The following is an 18128-nucleotide window of genomic DNA, read 5'->3' as shown; positions in this document are numbered from 1 at the left end:
GTTTTCATCTGCGATATTAGTTTTGAGTTTTATTTTCCTTTTTTGACTTTTGTTTTAGTAAATTTTTATTGTTTGATTAATATTAATTTTACACCTTGTAAGTTTTATTATTTTGGAGTTATTTTACCCTTTTATTAATAAAATTCCTGGCGATGATAACACTGACATTTTTCGCCCCCAAACACAAAAAAAAAGAAAAAAATTATAACAAGAGTATTAGTTTTGTCAGATTTGACTGTAAATGAATTATTTTCTTTTAATTTGTTTTATATATTTTTACATATATGGTAATTTTTTTTGTGTGCTTATAGTTATGATTTAAATTATTATTATTTTTAATATTATCAATAATGTAAACAAACTGATTTCTTAATTTTATTTTATTATTTAGATTATCAATTTTAAATATATTTTTATCCAGGTCTAAATGGTGTTTTTGATAATTTTATTTTTATTTAAAATTGGTAGATTAAATTTATAAGCATGTTTAATTATGCTTATTTCATTATCATTAAATGCAATATTATTATTGACCACATCTGCTTCAAATTTCTTACATACCTGATTATTATTTTATTAATTAAATTATTATTGTGTTTTATATTTTATATTTATTAGATTTTTAAATTTCCTGTTCAAAGTAAGTATTCATTAATTTATTACAGTTATGATCAAATATATCACACAATTCATAAAAATATATATGACTAATTCAAAATTATTATAGTTTATATTTATAATTTTTTTATACAATATATATATATATATATACCAATGGGCCGTGTTTTATAAAATTAATCTAGATATATAAGTATCATTGATTTTTAATATGGTGAAAGTCAAGGTATTTTGTGTGTGTATGTGTGTATATATATATATATAATGTTTTCATTTAGCACCATTGGTATTAATACAATTATATAAATTAAAGTTCCACTTACCAACAATTTTAAAATATATTTCCAAGTACTTTCGTAGTTGCTACTTCATCATCAGGGATTTCTTATTAGATGTTAATTCAAAATTCATATGTCACAATATGTATAATTAGTATAACATGTATTATTACTTTAAATTAAAATTGTTACATTCATAATAGTCGTTCGTCAAGAAATAAAAAATAATTTATATGACAATAAGACTCTAACATCATGTCTGTTAAGATGGTTACGACTATTATATAACTATACTATTGTTACATACCATAACAGTCATAAACATCTTACGGACATGACATTATTGACGTATAAATTATTTTTTATTTCTTGACGACTGATTATTATGAATGTAACAATTTTAATTTAAATATAATTATACATATTATGACATATGAATTTTGAATTAATATATTATAAGAAATCCCTGCTGGAGTAGCAATTACGAAAGTACTTGAAAATATATTTTTAAATCGTACGTAAGTGGAACTTTAATTTATACAAATAAATCATTCAAACTTGTAACTTATTACAATTTTTTTAAATATACATTTTTTGTTAATAAAAAAAAATTGTTTTTGTAGTTATTAAAGATAATTGAAAGACCAACTAAGAATTATATCTCTTCAGAAAAAAATTGTATTTATTACATTTAATTCGGTTTGTCATTTCAAAATCTATAGTTTTAAAATAATTTTTATGACCGCTTGTTATGTTAAAAAAAAAAAACTAAAAATCCCCAGATATCTTCCAAAATGTAGAAACTACTCAGATGTAGTAGGCATATTATCGTAATGTACCTCTATTAAGAGCTGTTTAAATTCTTTAATTTTTACTTCCTTGTATGCAGTAAAGGAAGTATTGCGATCGCAAATAATTTTGGTTTTCAGATTTCAACAGAAATATCCATTTTGACCATCCCTGAATCTATTTTGACTAGTTTCGATGTGACATCTGTATGTACGTATACATCTTGCATAACTCAAAAACAATTGGTAATAGAATGTTGAAATTTTGGATTTAGGACTGTTGTAATATCTAGTTATGCACCTCCCCTTTTCATTGCAATCGACTGAACCAAAAGTGTCCATAAAAGCACAAAATATTTGGATTTTGGACTTTTCTTAACTGCAGTAATAAGCCCTCATCGATATATCATAAGTGGTACTTATTTTCATTGGTTCCAGAGTTACAGCCAAATAAAATTTTAATTAATGATATATTTGTGAAGGCATATCGGTTCAAATTAGACTTCATCTCCTTTTTTTTTTAACTTTTTTTTAATTTAAATATGTTGATTTATTAATAATTATTAATCTCTGATTTAAAAAAAAAAAATACGATAAATAATAAATTAATAATAACAATATGAAAAAATATCAGACGTTATTAATGAAATAAAGTTTACGTACTTTTCATTTTAAAAAAAATGTGTATATGCAATTTAATAGGTATACAAGAAGGTCATGTGTTGTCCACATCAGATTTTTTTTAGCAGAGGCGATCGAACTCCGAAAAACTGGAACGAATGTGCAGTTAAATTAAAACGCAAAAATAAAATTTTTGGGAAGTTTTTGCTATTATAGTTATAACAAGATTTCGGAGTTTCCGAAACTCCGAAGCAGTAAACGGGGTGCTAAGCCAACTGTCCTGTCGACGACAGCTAAAGCTTTGTGCTATTCAACAGGCGAATATGCATATCCTGTGTGGAACAGATCAATACACACCAAAAGGGTTGATATAGCGCTGAGCGAGACCTGTAGTTTAATAACGGGATGTATGAAACCCAACCTATTGAAAAGTTGCACCGAGCGGCGGGTATGGAGGAACCTGGAATATGTCGAGCTGAAGCCGAGTACATTGAACGGTTCAGACAATCTTTCGATACACGATATACAATGTACCAGATGGAGCAACCACCCCCTCCGAGACTGAAATAGAGAACGGGATTTTAGAATTCTACATCTACCGAGCCCCCTCCATGGTTCCCAAAAAGGTCCCCCTCCAGGATATGATCTGGACTGGCAAACGTGGGTGACTTTAAACCGACTTTGAACTGGAGTTGCACCAGCCAGAGTTAACTGCGCTAGATGGCGTCAAATAGAGCCTAACGACCTGAACTGTGAGTGCAGTGAGATTCAGGGACTCTGAACATCTCCTAAAGTGCACCCTCTGCCCAACCAAATGCACACTAGAAGATCTGTGTCAAATAAATGCTTCTGGTGTTTTGGTATCACAATACTGGTCGCAAAGGTTTTAATGTCTCATCACTCGGACACGAAAAAGTAAGATACAAGATTTCGATAAATTTTTTTTACTGAATTTTAGAAGAAAAGGTTGCGTGATGGGAATAGGGCTGAAAATGAATTTAGTTTTGAGATATGAGGAATACGAAAATACCATTCACTTAAATTGGAGTTTCCTTATTTATTAAAAGGTTTATGTATAAAATTTGTGGTTCGAAAATCTTCAAAACTAGACTAATTGATACATTTCATTGAAATCTAGATGTGCTGGTATTTGAAGTTGTGTAGGTGAAAATTTGTTGAAGACTGGTTTAATCGTTCTTGAGTTTCGCTCAATTTAAAAGGTCAAAAAAATTTGAGCGAGTAAGTTTAAAGCTCGGTTGATTATAATGCAAATTGGCAACGTTGACAATTCTTTGTTTTGCGGTATCTGTTGTCAGCAATATTAAACAAAAAAAAATATATATATATTAAAACTGAACTTTTAATAAAAAGTAGGTCTTTTTGGGCAGTTCTGCCCAAGAGTTTTTTTTTTTTAATTTATATTTTGATACTTAAATAAAATTACGTGCTTTTGAAAACGCAGACGCGTTTTATTTGAAGCAATTGATTAGGTGCAAGATTTAGATGATGATGTTGATGGCGTTGGTAGCTAGAGTCCGCGCAATCAGTAATACCTTCCAAACGTTAGCGTCCATGTTGATGCAAGCACGTTCTATCATTTGTAGTAGTAATTTAGCAAACGTGGGTGTTATATTTGTGTTAAGTTTAGAATACATTTGTTTAATAGATTCTATTTTAATCTAAGTGATATCAGTTAGGGTGAAAGTTATTCGTCCTGGTATTTAATGAACTTTTAATTAAGTAAGTTCCACTATTTATACATACTTTTACCTTGGTTTTTAATGTTAACTTGGTATGTGTGATTTATTTTATTTTAAGAGAGTTGTACACATTACTTTTATTGATTTGAACTATTTCTAAATTTATCTATTGACGTACGTTTCTTTTCGAGGTGTAAAAATATGTAGGTTATGTCATCAGTTAAAAGTTACTTGAAAACCAAATTGTTATAATCTAGTTCATTTTATTGATTTCAATAATCGAAAAATATATTAAATTATTTTGTGATTAATCTTAAGTCTATTGACAGTAAGACTAATCTGTTCTCGGTTATATATATGTGTAGCATTCGTAATCCACCTAATTTTTGGCGGCAAGAGGCTGAACTACTTCTTGTTCCGATTTTATGTTTTTAATTTGGTTTATTATATTTATTAACTTCGTATAGACATTTTATATTTCTAATCAGAGTTATTCTAATTATTAAATGTACCAAAATTGTCTGATTTCTTAGATTTAGTGCACGAGACTTTACCGGCGGTGTATAAGTGAAGAATAATAAATTGCTGGCCTGTACATCGACTGTAATGGTTTTTGTTATTTTAGTATGGGTGCGTTACACGGCTCTTCAGTACGTTCATTTATTAATGTATATCTATTTGAAGATTTGAGATTATGTTTGAATAATTGTGCGGGCCTAAACTCGCATAATTCCTTAAACGTGATTAACAGTTAAATAAAAAACAAAACGGGAGTTTCCGGTGGGTAAACGGAAAAAAGAGAGAGGAAATACTACTAACAATTTTCACATAATTTTTAAAACATTTATAAATATTAATGTTTAGATTACTATGAAAGAATTACTTTACTGCATACCTTTATTACGTTGAAAAAAGGAGTATTAATATAGTAATAAAAAATTGCTATAATGCTACTCAAGTAAATTTTAGTGGATTAATATAATTTTGTGAAAATTTGTCATTTGTTAGTAATTTAAAATTCAATTATATTAGCACCACTGAAAAATTATTTGACAATAATATGTGAAGAAGAAAAAATAGCATACACGGTGGTTCCAATTTTACTATTTTTCAAAGTTCCTTTGTGACTAACCGTGTTAATCCAGAAGCACTTCCATTATTGGACATATCCTTCTGGCTGCCAAATTGGAGCTGTTTAAATGCAGGTTGGGGAAAACCAAAAAAAAATCACAAGGACTGCGTAAAATAAGGAATTGCATGACCAAGAAACCTGGATTAGATCAGATAAATGGATTGGGTACATTGTTGTGATATAACTGCTGCTTATATGATACCTGTGCAGGTCTGCTGTCCTGCACTAAACTATATCATAAAGATTACAAAACTTAATGGTAGTACTGTACATTTGACAGTTTGTTCTTTTTGATGTGTCTGTATTTATGATGCACAAAGCTGCAGTTGTGAAACAAGCTGTATCATTTTCACCTTGCCTCTCGCATGTCTTGCTTTCTTTAGTTTTAGAGGTGATTGTAACAACTGAATTCTTGTTTCCGGAATGTTACCATACACCTAAAATTCATCATAAGTTACGTTTTTAAATATTTTAGCAATACTGCCGGTGTATTACAGGATATTCCATATAACATCAAAAAGAATATTTTAATATTCAAGTGAAAGGCTTTGTACAAATTTTGCTGCCATTTTGTGTATATCTAAGTAGTTGGTTGAAATTGGGTTTATGGAATTAAAACCAATTCCAGTGCCATTTATAATTTCTTGTATGGTCAATGGACGATTTTCTATTATCAAACTGGGTAATTGTGAGCAAGGGATTATCTTCAGTTTTTTTTTTGTTTTTTTAATACTTCAGTATACCATAGATATGTTAGGATCAAGAAAACGAATTAAATGTCTGAAAAGAGGTTTGGATAGCAGGTGGCCCATACAAGGTCAAAGTTACAAGCCGTAATATCAGTACTGTAGCCAATTTGCAGTCAGTTTTGTGGGTTATGGCAATCTGTTCTTGGAGAGAGGTTAGGTTAAGGAGCTTTGTAGGTAAGGAATATACCATAAACTAAACTTAATAGTTGTCAGAGTAAGCCCTTGAAAATGATTGAAGGCATTCTTCATAAGGTTTATTAAGCTCCTTTTATATCATCATGAAATAAAAGTTTTGTAGGGAGAGAGAGGAATGAACCATAAACTAACCTTAATTTAATAGTTATGAGAGTCTGACTTGGAGTCAACTATTGAAGATGACTGATGGCATTCTTTGCAAATTCATTAAGGTTTGTAAGCTTTGCATGGTCATTCTCCATCGTATACATGACATAACACAGAACATGTGGTTTTGTTTCTCTGTAGTGTTTATATTCCTGTCAACATAGATTTCAAGCATCCTACAATATGGTATTAAATATTGCCATACCTTGATAATTTATCCATAACTGTAACCTCTTTCCACAGAACAAATTAGCATCTGAACCGGTTTCTATAACTTAACAAAATTGATTGATTTCATTACTGATCATGCAGTGTGAACTTTAACCTTGCACAGGTCACTCGCTGTCCAAACCTACTTTCTAACATTTAAATCTTGTGTTTTTCTGATCCTAAGCATATCTACTCACGGTATATTAAAATATGGAAAAAATTGAGGTTGATCATGTAATTACTCAGAAATACCCCAAACTGTGTGTGTCATTAATGGTATTTTAATTTTGGTTGGCCTACTGGTATTTGATCTTTCCTGACTGAAGTTTAGCCATTTGGAACAGTTACACTATTTAATTTGTATAACCTCTGTTGCTACGATCGTTAAAGCCTGGTTAATCTTTTTAATTGTTTAAATTTTGGGTATCATAGGCAGTTTTTTTAGGCACTAACATTATTCAATATGTTTATGAATTCTATCATTATGTAAAAAATAGAAATGTGACAAACTTTGTTACATTAAAATGTAATGGCTGTTGGTCAACTGATTTATTATTTTATGGGATTAAAAAAATTGTATTCATGTCTAAACTGCCCTTTTCAGATTCTTTGAGAAAATACTATGGTTGTAAAAGTAATATATGCTTGCATGACAAACATTTTCATTATTAACCAGTAAATAGCAAATATTTTACTTTTCTTTATGGTTCATGAAATTTTAGTTCATATTGTAAAAAAAAATAAATGAAATTTGTGGAATACTCTAAATAGTTTTACAATCAGTACTCTAGTACAGGATCTGCTGAGCTCCGTATTAGAAATAGTTTCCTTATGATTAATGGAAGTTACATATTTGTTAGTTTGGAGTAACCAATTGTATTGTCCTTGAATTTAAATCTACTATCAAATTTATAAATTTTTCATTCCTTTTTTACTTTTGTTAGAACAGCTGTATTAAAGGGAGAAGTATGTAATTATATAAAAAATAAGGTATTGGTTTTTTTTGCAAATCTTTACATTTTAGGATGTAAAAAGTTCATTTAGACAAAAAAAAAATATGCATATATGTATGTGTGACACTTTTTTTTGGCCTTATACCTCAGGATTGACCGAACTGATTTTCTTCAAATTTGCTTTATATATTTCTTTATGTGGCATTGATAATGTTAATTTTTTTCTAAATTCATCAAGGGGGGTTGGGTTATTGCAAAAAATTTTCTTCAGAGGCATTTTAGAGAAAACTTCATTAAAGCAGATTTGTTACTTACAAAGCATATATAAATAATAAAAAAAAAACCGGGTTTTTCAAGATAATCAATCCCCATTACCTAAAATTGAAATATTTGTTTTTTGCTATCTATTTTCCTTTGGTTTAAATATTTTCAAAAAAAAAATTAAGTTTATTCAAGATGCGAGGTAAAAACTGTTAAGAGATAAACTTTATTGTCCCCAGATCGCCTTAAAACTTTGGAATTTTAAATGGTTTTATAAAATACTTTCATTTTCTAAATCTTGATATTCTATGCATTATATGAAGTCAAAAATTAAAACTAGTAAAAATTATTTCTCCCCAATGGAGAAAAACCTACGGTCTTCTCAACTGATTCATTTGAAAATCAGTCGAGTTATATTTCTACTAGGTTTGCATCATCCTACCAGGTTTCTCAAAGTCTGTAAAAATTGTGCACCGGAACAAAAAAAACTAAAATTGTTGTTTGAAACCCTGTTTTTGGAGGTCTAACTCAGTTCCTGAGAACCAATTCACTTGAAAATCAATAGTGCTCTGCTCTATTCCTGATAAGGTTTACATCACCCTACCAGCTTTCATCAAAATCAATTAAGATTTGTGGATGAAAAACTCATACGTATATGTATATGAACGTGACCAGGCGCAGTAGCAATTTACAAATTCTTTGAAAATTTAAATCTTTTTTTTTTTTTAATTTACTTTTAATACCTTTTTTTTTTAACATAAAAACATCCCTGGATCTGGAAGATTAAATCAAACCCAAATTTTTTTCATCATTTTGCAATATTGTAGCCTAAATACCGCATAATTGTCATTACTATTTTAAAACCTTATTAATCTGAAATAAAATCTGTCAAGTGAAAAGTTAAGAAAGTTACACAGTCTTACCAGTTTTTTAAAAATAATCCTGTAGATATTAAATAATCAACAATGATGTTAAACATTTCCTTTTATTTATTTTTACTATCATTTAACAAAAGAAAATAAATCAATATATTATTTGGTTTTCACAAAATAATGGCTTACATACACTGATTACTACCATTTAGGCCAGTTTTCTAAAGTTAGTCTAAATAAAATTCTCAAATTTGTAGTTCTCAGTGTAAAGTTTTACACATTAGGTCCAGTAGTATTTTTCTTTTTTTAGCATAACCTTTGTTTATCAATTAAGTCCTGTTTATTCGTAGATATGAATTTATTAGGGTGTCAGTCAAATGATTCCAGTTTCCTTTATATTTTCTTAGTTGTTTTATTGATTGGTTCGTTTGTTGATTTTTTATCTGTAAATAAAATTTCATTATTATAAATTTAGTAAATCAATTTTCTTTATATGCCGTGTTTATTTAAAAATATAATAGTTATAAAATTATTACTTAATACTAATTAAAACTGATGTGTGCATTATATGATAGTTTTTTATAATTTTAAAAATATTATTATTATTATTATTAAGATAGTTTTTTAAGGGTACTTACGTATTAACGCCACCGCAGCTACAGCTTTATTTAAAAACAAAGTAGTCAATCGGATTTCGGTGGAAAATGGGCCGATATAGAATTTAACATAAATAAATAAATATATATATATTTTTTCTGAATTTTTATGGGCATCGACTGCTAAGGTCATTAGCCCTCGTCACAATCTTTAAAATAAACTACTATCACCATCTGGATCGTCATATGTAAGGGTGTAAAGGGCCCTTACATTTTATTTAAAAGCACAAACTACACAAAACATTTAAGACATAAAGACAAGGACAATCACAAACACTTATGGGGTGTAAAGGGCGCCAATATTAAAATTTGAGATAGGTTCCCAAAAGACCATTAAATTAAAATTAAAAATTAAAACTAATCCTACCATATCTTTCTTCTACGAGTCTCATTTATAGTTTGTTTAAGCACCCTCGGGGCGACCAGAACCGCCGTTGAGCAGTATATCAGTCGCGCCAGGGTGCCGTGGCAGTTGAATCCTTCTTATAAGCAGGCTACCTCCCGTCACTATACGTGCCACGTTTCAAGACTCCCTTATGTATATATGCATACATTTAAAATTAAAATTAAACTTATCAATACCATTTTTTCTTTATATATATATATATATATATATAAACTACCGCTTAGAGTTTCTTTTGTCACAGCTTTAAACTTTCATTTTTATAGACTTTTAAGAAGTCCACTGGCGTGTAAAAATGCAACTATATTTTCTTCATTTCCATTATCCAGATCAGCAGTAATATTATTTCTAAAACGGAACCTCTTTCTGAGGTCCTCATATATGGTACACTCTTCTATAAGATGCTTGATAATCAGTGTTTTATTACAAACGCCGCACATTGGTCTCACTTCGCCGGTTAACAAATATAAATTTGTTAATCGCGTATGACCGATTCTAAGTCTGGTCACCGCTACTTGTTCACGGCGAGTCAACTTATAGTCGCTTTTCCACTTATAAGAAGAAGACTTTACTGTGTTTAATTTTGTATTTAATCTCCTCCATTCAGCATTCCACTTGTTTTTTACTATGTTTGTTAGACGGTTTTTAACATCTGCCACTGTTACAGGAAATGCATCCAAATCATCGCAGACTGTTGCCTTTCTGGCAGCTTCATCTGCGATTTCATTACCTGTAATACCAGCATGCTCCGGAGTCCATACAAATACGCATCGCTGTCCTCGTTGTTTTAGTACGTATAAAATGGACAGGATGTTTGCAATTAGGACATCCTTAATGTTCTTGTTCGGAATTGCGACGAGTGCACTTAATGAATCGGAACATATTAGCACTCTCTCTTCGCAATAGTGTTCAGTGTAGCGAAGAGCTTGCTGAATTGCAGTGAGTTCTGCCGTGTAGACACTGGCCACATCTGGCAGTCTCCAAAAGTGGGCTTCTTCATCTACATATATCGAGCATCCAACACCATGTTCGGTTTTAGAACCGTCAGTATAAATTCTAATATGTTCTTCGTAATTACTGACTGTTGCCAAAAATTCCTGCTGGATGATCACTGCTGGTTTCTTTTTTATTTCTCCTTGAGAGAGATCCAAACTTGTATTTACCGCTGGCAAGAGCCATGGCGGTATTTCTCTAGTAGAAATTGCTAGAGTCTCTGGTATAGCAATTTCATATTTTCTTCTTAATTTGTGGTACCTAATTCCGGCTGGTCTGGAATAGGTAGCACGACGTTCGTATAATGCAGCCATGGGATGATTCGTAAACAATTTATTATTTATATGAGCAGGGAAAGCCCATATATTTGCTGCATATCTTAACAAGAGAATCTCTCTTCTATAATGTAGTGGCATTATTCCGGCTTCAGACATCAGACTAGCCGCCGGACTTGTGCGGAAAGCACCTGTTGCGTATCTTATTCCGCTATTATGAACTACGTATAACTTTCTTAAGTGCGACTTTCTAGCGGATGAATATACGATACATCCGTAGTCTAGTTTAGATTGAACCAATGCTTTATACAATCTCAATAATGTCTCTTTGTCTGAGCCCCAATTTAAATTCGATAAGCATTTTATAATGTTTAGGGGTCTTTTGCATCTATCACTCAAGTCCTGTATATGTAATCCCCGTGTAAGGGATTTATCCAATACTAGTCCTAAATACCTTACGCTGTCTTTTTATTGTATTGGATTATCATCAATTGTCAACGCAGGACTTTGATGAGGAATACTCTTCCTACAAAAGTGTACACAGCACGTTTTCTCTGGTGAAAATTGGAATCCGTTATTCCTTGCAACTTCATTTAGAGCATTGATCGCTCGTTGCAATTTGTACCTCACCATAGCAGTCTTGTTGCTGGCATACCCAATTGCCAGATCATCAACATAGACGCTTTTGCTGATTTCTACTGGAATGGCTAGTATCAATTTATTAATGGCAATGGTAAACAAGGTACCGCTCAACGGCGAACCTTGCGGTATGCCATTTTCCAAGATTCTTTCACATGAATATTCATTGTTGACGCGAACTTTGAAGGTACGGTCATTCATGTAGTTGCTGAGCAGTATAGGCAGATTGCCACGAATGCCCCATTCATGTATCTGGAGCATTATACCATGACGCCAGGTCATATCAAAAGCCTTCTGAAGATCGAAGAAGACTCCGACACAATGTTTCCTTTTAATAAAGCTGTTATATATAATGTCCTCTAAGCTGATCATTTGATCAGTGGTAGAATGGTATTGCCGAAAACCTGCTTGATACGGTGATATCAGGTTTTCTTTTTCCAAAACCCAGACGAGTCGATTATTAATCATTTTTTCCAGTATTTTTCCCACGGCACACGTCAAAGAAATAGGACGATAGCTATTGGGGTCTGTTAAATTTTTATTTTTCTTTGGTACTGGAACAACATGAGCTTTTTTCCACTGCTGCGGGTACGTTCCATCCCGCCATATTTTATTATAAAGTTCTAATAATCTGCGTTTTGCAGTGGTATTCAGCTGCCTGATCATATTATAATGGATTTCATCCGGACCAGCAGCTGTGTTACCTGCTTTTTCCAACGCTTTCGCGAATTCTTCCATTTTAAATGGTACATTATATGAGTAATTATACTCAGTTCTAAAATTTAGTAGACCTTCGAGTTCTTCTTTTTTGGTTCGAAAACCTTCCTCGTAGTTGGCCGTTCTGCTGGCCTTTTCGAAGTGATTGGATAACAGCTCTGCAATTTCATATGGAGTGTCTTTTATTTCATCTTCATCTTGAACGCTAGTTATGGGAGCAAAATCATTACGCCCACAAATCGCCTTCACTTTCCTCCAAACATCTGATGCAGTAGTAGTTTTGTCGATGGATGACACGTACTGCTGCCAGGATCGTTTTTTCGAGTCTATCATAAGACGTTTTGCATACGCCCTGTATTTCTTAAAGGCAACAAGATTTTCTATGCTAGAACGCTTCTTAAAGGCGTTATACGCCCTTTTCTTTCTTTTTATAGCTTCACTTATTTCATCGTTCCACCATGGAACGGGTTTTTTCGTAAGTTTCCCAGATGTTTTGGGAATATATCTCTATGCCGACTCAATTATTGCATTTGTTATGGCATCGACATCGTCTCCGATAACTCCAGTTGTTTCCGGGAGTATCGTTCTAGCTGTGAAGCTCGTCCAGTCTGCCTTTTCAAATAACCATCTTTTAGGGATGGGATATATTGTTCTTGTAACATCAGTTACAATTTGCACCGGGAAATGATCGCTTCCATGCAGATCGTCTATGACATGGAAGCTGTACCTCGGTGCTATCGATCCGCTTATAAGTGCAAGATCTATACAGGACGTCGATCCATCTCTGGCATTGAAAAAGGTTCCTGATCCGTCGTTTAAAATAATAAGTTTTGAATTCATCAGGAACCCTTCCAGTTCTCTTCCACGGGGATCTACTCGATCTGATCCCCAAAGAGAATTATGAGCATTAAAGTCACCCACCAGTAAAACAGGTGGTGGAAGCTCGGAAATTAGTCTTGCTATGTCATCCTTATTCCAATCAAAATACGGCAAGTATATGCTGCAGACAGTGACCTGGAGCGGACGCTTCATTCTAACGGCGACCGCTTGTAGGTTTGTGTTTAGAGCAACCGCTTCGGTGGTAGCTCTAGTCGATGTTAATATAGCTACTCCACCTCTAACTCTTACATTTGGGGGTTGATCTTGCCGAAATATATCGAATCCTTTTAATTTAAAATTTTCATTTCGGCGGAAATGCGTTTCTTGCAGACATATACAAATCGGGTCTACGTCATGTACCAAGCGTTGGAGCTCATCAATGGATGTTTTTCAAACATCCATTGATGTTCCATTGTACAATCGACTCGCTAATTTTTAATTAAATTATGACCTTGGTTTTCCTTTCGGCCATCCTTTTTTTCTCTTCTTCTCCATATTGCGAACGGCATCATGTTCGCGGAGAACATCGTCGCTGGTGTAGCTTCCGGTCTCCGAATCGGAGACCACCGAAGCCGCCGACGACGACGGGCATGGATCGGCGCCGGTTTCAGGCGTCGATTGAGAGGCGGCAACCTGGCCGCTCCCCGACACGGGGGGCGCACCGGTCACTGCCAGTGGAAGGGGGGACACTCGTCCCCCCTGTGAAATTTTTTGTGGCCTCTGAGGCTTAGAGGCCACTTCAGTTACAGGAGGCTTGGGAGCCACCATAACAGACTCTGTAGCTGTCACTTTCTTATCTTCAACTAAAATCTCGCTAAGACGGACTTGGATATCAGGTTTAGTGTCCGTTTTCTTCTGTGTTGGAGCGACTTTTTGTTTTGCAGATGTGTCTTCAGGAGGCTGTACAATTATTCTTGGCTTAACAGGTTCTTTAGTGCTGAGAGGCTTCATTTTGTTTTCGATTATCCTCTCAATTAAGCCAGCCAAGGTAGGTGCGAGTTTGTTGATGATTACACTCTCATCAACAGCAACTGGAGCAGGAGCAGGAACAGCAGCCGCAGCCTGAGCATATGTTGTTGTTGCTCTAGGTCTGCGGGCGTTTACGATCTTTTTTGCTTCAAAGTAGCTGACTTTTTGCAGGGTTTTTACTTCCTGCACAGCTACTTCGTCTTTGTAAACAGGACAGTTCCTGGATCTACAGGAATGCTGTCCTCTGCAGTTTATACAGGTAGGAGGCTCCTTACACGGCTCTCCTTCATGAACTGCATCACCGCACACGCATATTTGCGGCCTCTCACACCTAACAGCGGTGTGTCCAAAGCGTTGGCATTTAAAACATCGCATTGGTTGCGGGACAAATGCCCGCACATCCAACCGATGTATGCCCGCTCTTATCTTCTCCGGTAAAGTAGGCCGGTTAAATGTAAGAACATGGGATGCAGAAGGAAGGACTTCGCCATTCCTTCTCATGTTCAACCTCCGACATTCCAATACTCCCTGCGGCGCTAATTCTTCTACAATTTCCTGCTCCGTACAGTTAAGAAGATCCCGACAGACCACAACACCCCTTGAGGTGTTGAGCGTGCCGTGGGGATCAACACGTACAGCTAATTCTCCAATTTTCTTCATTCCTAGAATCTTCTGAGACTGTATATCATTAACAGTCTCTACATGAAGTCCCGTGAAAGTTTTTCTTATTTCTTTAACAGGGCCTCCAGCACATTTGTTTATTTCTCGAGCGATGAGGAAAGAACTCACCCTCGAGAAATTACCTTCTTCCTTCGTAATAACCAAATACACCGAAGCTTTCAGGGCTCCATGCTCCGAACATGGGCACCTTAACTACATGCTTGCCACCGCGGGGGGCATGTGGACGACGAAAGGTCTCCGTTACACCTGCAAATAACTTTGACCGTGGCCGCCACATCGCTAGCTCTAAAGGCGGTATTAATCCATTTCCGTAATCGTTAAGAATGTCGTATCTGCAGGTGGCCGTAAAGTCCAGTCCTGTAATTCGGCCTATAGATGTAAATCGACCGAAAAAAGCATATCCGAGAAACAACACTCGGAACCCCGTTAGCCAGCTATATGTAATGTACTTGAGTACAGCTGTTGCCGCCCTGGACGTGGAACGTAGATGTTGTGTTCCGGACGTGGGGAATAAATAAATATTTATTTTATAAATATAATTTAACCAAACTTAACCTATGCTCGCCAACCTTGATTAACACCGTAATTTTTTGAGTATATATTTAATAAATTCATTAATTACAATTATTTAAATAATCAAATTGCAATTTAATTTTACATATAACTTCATCACCAAAACAAATTTATTATTACATGGAAGTGCTTGGCTTAAATTATTTTTTACGTAATTTAGAACCATTATTAAAGCACTTTTTGTCATCAGTTTTTTCATTCCTTCCTCAAAGACCTTGTCAGTAAGATAAATCACTGTTGTACAGCATTTTTCACGACTGAATCATTATCATAGCATTGTCCAACAAGAGACTGCTTGAAATGAAGAAAAATAATAGTCATTTGGTGCAAGATTGGTACTATAAGATGGGTGCTTCAATTGACCTCAGGCAAATTTTCCAATCAGATTATGAGTTTCATTGGCAATATGTGGACAAGCATTGTCGTGAAGCAACAAAACCCCACAACAGCATTTTGGATTGTATGGTTTTTTTTAATAGTGTATTATATAAAGTGAAACATTTATAGTTTGACCTGGGTAAAAAATCAACCAACAAAACCTCTTTTTTATTCAGAAGATAGTACATATATGATTTTTTTATGTTGAACTGGTGGTTTTGATCTGTTATTTCGGAGAGACCCAAGTCTCATCACCAGTCACTGCTTGGCTCAAAAAATTGCCACCATAATTTTTGTATCTGGTAAGAAAATACTGTGCAGTCTAGTCGCGTGGTGTTTTGTTAACCTCTGTCAATATTCTCAGCAATAATGAAAGCAGAGTTTGTATAACCTAGATTTTTTATTATGATTTCATGCAAAACTCTTTGTGAAATTTCAGGGAACTTTATATATAATAAGAAATTGTAAACTGTTGATTTTAATCTTTTATTTTTTTCATTCACTTTCATAAAAAATCATTCATGATGATGGAAGGGTGCCCTTAGTTATCATACTTATTACTGCCCCCCCCCCCCCCCAAGGAACTGCTGCATTTACTTTCTAATCTCCCAACACTTGGAGCTTTTTCATTATAAACTTGAGTAATTTTTCATTTAATATTAGCTGGTTTTACATTTCTTGCGTATATCTGCCCTAATTTTGTAATCTGTGGGATTCTTGAATGATTCGGACAATTTTAAACAATATTTAGTCAGTTGTTAACAAATGTCGCTGACTTGTAATGGCATCTATCGAAAGCCAATGAATAAGAGAATGTGGCGTGCTTGTTCACAGCTGCGATTGCAACACTGTTGCGGTGGCAGAAGGAAGCTATTTTACTTTCCAGATATGGCTCGGGTGTAGATTAATTTTTTTTTTAATTTATGAATGGTTTTTTTTTTTTTTTTTAAATTAACTAGTGAAACTTAACAAATTTTTTTTTGTCTGTTTTCAGCATCTGTTTTAATAAACGAAAACTAATAAGACGTGTTATCAAAGTTAGTTTACATCCAAGTAAACTTATAACTAGACAGTAAGTTTTATATTGACTATAATAATAGGTAATTTTATGATTATTATTATTATATATATTTTTTATTTTTAATCATTTAAAAATATGTATTGTAAGAAAGATTGAAATCTGGCATTAATTTTTTTCTCATTAATTCAATTTTGTTTAGTTACTGAATTTAAATTAAACTTTTAAAAGTATAGCAGAATTTATTTTCTACGTATTTTTAGAAGCTATAAGGTATATTCAAAAAGAAATGTCTGTTTTAAATCTGCCACAGGCTCAGTGCTGGCTTTAAGAGCCAGTTGGTGGGGGGGAAATTATGACTTTCTGCATCAGACAATTATGTTTCTTCCTCTAATAGTAACAATTACATAAAATATAAGTACAGCCTTGTTACTTTATATTTAAGATAAGAATTATATTGCAATTAGCTTTTTATGAACAAAAAAATATATAAATAAGCAATCTTACAAAATACATGAAACAAGTGCATATGTACAGTGGCGAACAAATTAATCCGAACATGTTATTTTTAAAAGAAAAAATGTTTAATAGTCAAACTTACTCAAATTTAAAAGTTAGTGGCCTTCTTTATTCTTTATTATCTTATTATTCCTCTTTTGCATTGATTCCACTAAGTTAGAACAATGATTTTTGATTTCTTTATATAGAAACCAAACCTGTATCGCTGAACTAATAAGGGCAGTTTTTGTGCTACAGTTCTTTTTCCCAAGTCTTCTTTTTAATATGGCCCGTAGATTTTCAATGGGATTCAGGTCAGGGGAGTTCCCTGGCCATAAGAACACTTAAATGTTTTGGTTTTTGAAGTACTCTTTCGGTTTCTTTGACGTGTGACGTGGTACAAGGTCCTGTTGAAAAACGAGTTCTGGGTTCTGCATAAGTGGGACTATTTTTCTTTGGCATATGTTAATGTATTGATCTGATTTTATTACCCCATCCACAGGCGTAAGTGCTCCTGGCCCTTCATGTGTAAACCATTCCCAAAACATCTTTTTGGCTTGGTGTTTGGGATCTTGTTGCAGGTGTGCTGGCGTAATAGTCTTCTCATCTGCTGACTTACGAATGTAGGCTACTCTCTCCCCTTGGACAAAGAAATGAGTCTCGTCTGAAAAACTTTTTTCGACATCTCAATAGTCCATTTTATATGTTCCTTTGCCCATTGAGCTCTTTGTCTTCGTAACCTGCATCAGTGACTTCTTCTTCTTAGGTTTTCGAGCAATTCTTCCCGCTGCCAACAATCTTCTACAAACTGTAATATCAGAAACATTAGTACCACTGACTCTCAAGTGCCTAATAAGGTCAACAGCTGACATTTTTGGATTAATTTTGCTTTTTCTTATTAGTAATCGATAGGCGTGGTTTTCTT

General features: G+C 33.5%; 1 pseudogene; it reads left to right on the top strand.

Annotated features, from left to right (window-relative positions):
• Positions 1–551: 551 nt before the first annotated feature.
• LOC142334067 (chromobox protein homolog 1 pseudogene) overlaps positions 552–18128 on the top strand; it is a 39281-nt pseudogene continuing 21704 nt past the window's right edge.

The sequence above is a fragment of the Lycorma delicatula genome, chromosome 13, assembly GCF_047948215.1.
Source record: "Lycorma delicatula isolate Av1 chromosome 13, ASM4794821v1, whole genome shotgun sequence".
NCBI lineage: Eukaryota > Metazoa > Arthropoda > Insecta > Hemiptera > Fulgoridae > Lycorma > Lycorma delicatula.
Note: the sequence above shows the minus strand (reverse complement) of the source record. Positions and strands in the feature narration are given on the sequence as shown.